Genomic DNA, 4,691 nt, shown 5'->3' on the forward strand with positions numbered 1-4,691 from the left:
GCTACTGTAGGGTGGCAGACGGGCGTGTTGGAGGTGAGCACGGGCGTGTGGCGTGGGGGTACAGCCGTGTGGAGGAAAAATGAAGGAAAAAGAGATTGGAAAGTGAGGATTAATGTAGGGGGTGGATTTTAGGATGGTTTGAGGGTTGAAGAAATGAGAATCTGGGGAATGGTGGCCGGAATAGGGATTAGAGAGTGGAGAAGGGAAGATTTCGGCTAGGGTTTTAAAAGGGGGAAGAAGATGAAGAGTGGTTTGCTTATATAGGGGAGGGTCACACGAACTAAGGCCACGCCCGTGTACTCTGAAGGTGAGCCCGTGTTTTTTGAATTTTGCGATTTAGGTCGTGCCCGGCTACTATCCCACGCCCATATGTCTTGGGTGTGTGTGGCACACGGCCATGTCGCACGGTCGTGCCTAGCTTTGTTCGCTTCTCCCACGCCCGTGTGTTAGGGTACAATGCCTGTGTATTGTTGTCCATGGCTTAACGGCATGGCGTGTCTCATGCTCGTGTCGAAGAAACAGAATCGAGCCTTGCCCCTGGCACGCCTGTGTTTTTCTATTCCCACGCCTGTGTTCACCTATCAAGTTCACCCATGGCCATGTCGCACGGCCATAGGGATTTATTGCATCCCGTGTTTTGGGGAAATCATATCCTGCTTCCACACGGCCGTATCACACGGTCGTGTCTCTTCCCCTGTTTGGCCACGACTTTAGGCACGCCTGTGTGCCTAGCCGTGTATGCTGAAAAACTTTGCAATTCAAAGATAAAGTTAATAATTTAAAGTATTAGAAATTAAAAAAAAAAGAAATCAAAATATGTTAGTACTCGGGTTGCCTCCCGAGAAGCGCTTATTTATAGTCTAAGCTCGACTTACCTCTCTAGTGAATGGTCAGGGTGGTTCGAGGAGTTTGTACTCTTCATTCCTGCTATCAATCTCACCAAGATAAGGTTTTAATCGGGTGTTGTTTACCTTAAAAGTACCGAACTTGGAGTGACTCACCTTCACCATACCAAATGGAAAATAATTGAGTACCATAAGAGGAATTTCCTTATTCGGTGTGGTAGTGACAATGGGAGGATCTGTGACATCTAGTAAGACTTTATCGCCAACCTTAAGTTGATTTGGAGAGGTATCGGCCTTGTTTTGGCATAGTTTCAGTTTATCATGTGTTCTCGGTTTGTGTGCTCGCCATTCGTCTAGCTCCTCTATCCGTAGCCTTCGTTCTTCATGAGTGTGTCCTCTATCGTTCTTCATGAGTGTGTCCTTTATCCATAGTCATATTGTCAGTTTTAGTAGATTGGTGTGGACTATTACCTTCAATGTTCGATGTGATGCCAGAATTACGAGCTTGAAGGGTGATTGTGTCATCTCCTACGCGAAGCGTGAGCTCACCTATGCCAACATCAATAATTGTTTTAGCAGTTGCTAAAAAGGGTCTCTCTAAAATCAAAGGGCTGTTATTATCTCCCTCTATGTCTAGAACAACGAAATCAACGGGAAATATGAACTTATCTACTTTTACTAGTACATCTTCAATAATACCCCTAGGAAATTTTATAGTTTTATCTGCCAATTGAATGCTCATCTTAGTTTGTTTAGGTTTCCCAAGACCTATTTGCTTAAACATTTTGTAAGGCATGACGTTAATACTAGCCCCTAAATCAGCTAATGCATGACTTATATCTAAACTACCAATTAAGCAAGGAATTGTAAAACTCCCTGGATCTTTCAATTTGAGGGGTAGCTTATTCTGTAGAATAGCTGAGCAGACTACGTTTAGCTCTACATGTGACGCTTCATCCAACTTCCACTTATTGACTAAAAGCTCTTTTAAAAATTTCATTGCATTCGGCATCTGCAACAAAGCTTCAATAAATGGTAAGTTAATATGTAATTTTTTCAAAAGTTTAAGGAATTTACTGAATTGTTCGCCTGAGTGGTCTTTCCTTGTCGCGTTAGGATATGGGATACAAGGTTTATATTCTTCATTCACCGTTTTTTTATGACTTACCTCACTTTTACCATTGCTCACCACAGTTTCTTGCATCAATTCTGGCTCAGGCGCATTGAATCCTTCCTTATCTTGAGTACTAATTGTGTTGAGGTGTTCCCTTGGGTTAGGTTCAGTATTACTTGGTAAGCTACCTTGTGGTCGTTCGGAGATTAGTTTGGATAGCAGGCCTATCTGAGTTTCGAGCCCTTGGATCAATGCGTGTTGATTCTTAAGTCCTGTCTCGGTATTTTGGAAATGGGTTTCTGACATTGATATGAATTTTGAGAGCGTCTCGTCAAGGTTCGGTTTCTTCTCTTATTGATAAGGCGGCTGTTGAAAACCCTGAGGATTTTGTGGCTTTTGATTCCCTTGACCACCCCAGGAGAAATTTGGGTGGTTTCTCCAACCTGCATTATAAGTATTACTGTATGGGTTATTTTGAGATCTATAGCTATTGTTACCCATATAGTTGACTTGTTCCTCTTCGATTGAAGGATTGATATTCTGTATGCACACCTCCTCCACTTGAGTCACACCTCATTACTAGATGTACCTCCGTAGAACCAAGTAAACCATCAATCTTTTTATTGAGAAGTTCGACCTGATTTGACAGCATAGTAACTAAGTCGATGTTATAAACGTCGGCTATTTTTGTTGGCTTAGTCCTCATGACTTGCCACTGATAGTTATTTAGTGACATTTCTTCAATGAATTCATAAGCCTATTCAGGTGTTTTGTTGTTGATGGTTCCGCCTGCAGCTGCGTCAACCATTTGTCGAGTCGAGGGATTCAGACTATTGTGGAATGTTTGTACTTGAAGCCAAAGGGGTAACCCATGGTGAGGGCACCTTCTCAGTAAGTCCTTGTATCTCTCTCATGCATCCTAAATTGTTTCTAAATCCATCTGCACAAAAGAAGAGATATCATTATGTAATTTAGCCATTTTAGCCAGCGGAAAGTATTTTAGTAAAAATTTTTCGGTCATTTGTTCCCAAGTAGTAATTGACTCTCGTGGTAACGAGTTCAACCACTGTTTAGCTTTGTTCCTCAATGGAAAAGGAAATAACCGAAGACGAATGGCATCATCAGAAACGCCATTGATTTTAAATGTATCGCAAAATTCCAGAAAGTTTGCTAATTGAGCATTGGGATCTTCATCCTGCAAACCATCAAACTGAACAAAATGTTGTATCATTTGAATTGTGTTAGGTTTCAGTTCAAAAGTATTTGCAGCTATAGCCGGTCTAACTATGCTAGATGCAGTTCCTGTTAGAGAAGGTTTAACATAATCATACATAGTACGTGGATCAGGGTTTTGATTAGCCGCAATTTCAGGAGGTAGCTGATTGCCTTGGTTTTCAGCCATCTCTTCGGTTGGGGGTTGAGTATCATCTTCTTGCTCGTTCTCTGTGTATCTTAAGCTTCGCCATATTTCTTTTTGGTTTCTAAAAACTGTGTGATCGATTTCTTTGTCAAAAATTAGTGGCCCTGACGGGTTTCTTCAAGTCATATACTATGAAAACCTGCCAAGAGAAAGAAAGAGTAGGTTAATAAATAATAATAATAAAATTAAATTAAATTGCAAGAAAAATAAATGGCTAAAGTAATAAAAATTGAGCGTTCCTAATATCTTAGTTCCCCGGCAACAGCGCCAAAAACTTGATCGCGTGATTTGTAACAAGTAATATATATTTATAATGAAGATCAAACCTAGACTAACTATTATCACGACGAAAAGGCAAGCGCACCTATCGAACAATAGTATAGTAATGGCAAGACTAGGATATCATACCCAAGGGAACCAAAAGTACTAGTAATAACTATCTTTTTATTATTTAACCTAGAAATAAAGAGGGGTTGTTTATTAAACTAATTAACTAATTAAACTAAAGCAAAGAGAAAATTTTGAAAAAGACTTGAAGAAAAGTAATTGATAAAGATGACACCCAAAGAGGAATCCACCTAGATTTCACTTGTTATCTGACTCTGAACCAGACGATTTATTCACTTGACTTGATCCATGAGACTCCCTAACTTATATTATTATCTCTTTCGAGACTAATAACGTCTAACCCTCAGTTGAGTTAATTGAAATCTCTTTCTTAATTAAAACCCCTAGGGAAGCGGTAAATTGATCTATGGACTCCCATATTAGGTTTCACCCTAATCTGGAAAAATCTCGTAACCCTATTTCTAGGCATTCGATCAACTCCGCTTAATTATGCCAAATCTACTCTTAGATAGGGACTTTTGCTCCTCTGCATAAGCACATCAAATCATGAATCAATACCCGAAATATTAACTCAAGCATTAAGAACACATAATTAAGAACAAATCAAGTATTTATCATACAATTTAGATAATAATAACAAGATCCATCATAAGTTTCAACCCCCTTAGGTATCTAAGGGGTTTAGTTCATAATAAAATAAGAGTACATCTCAAAAGTATGAAAATAAAAAAAACATAAATAAAAATCTAAAACCCCTAAAGGAATTCTGAGAGAGATATTCAGTCTTGGAGTAGCTCCGGCTTTTGGGATGGATCGTCTAGCTTACTTCAAGTAATTCTCGGCGTGTGGTTTTGTACTCCAGAAAAGTTCTAGAGGGAGGCCCCTTTCTAAGTCATACCTAGGGTGTTTATATAGGCTTTGGATTGGCTTTCTTCCTCCCTAAGTATCCTTTTCCGTGTAAAAT

General features: G+C 39.6%; 1 non-coding gene across 1 annotated transcript; it reads left to right on the plus strand.

Moving 5' to 3' along the window:
• The first annotated feature begins 2,825 nt into the window (after positions 1-2,825).
• Positions 2,826-2,931, plus strand: LOC121228455 (small nucleolar RNA R71). Its single transcript, XR_005926031.1, has one exon. It is a non-coding gene; the product is annotated as a small nucleolar RNA R71 (small nucleolar RNA).
• Positions 2,932-4,691: the final 1,760 nt, after the last annotated feature.

The sequence above is a fragment of the Gossypium hirsutum genome, chromosome A04 (genome assembly GCF_007990345.1).
Source record: "Gossypium hirsutum isolate 1008001.06 chromosome A04, Gossypium_hirsutum_v2.1, whole genome shotgun sequence".
Lineage (NCBI taxonomy): Eukaryota > Viridiplantae > Streptophyta > Magnoliopsida > Malvales > Malvaceae > Gossypium > Gossypium hirsutum.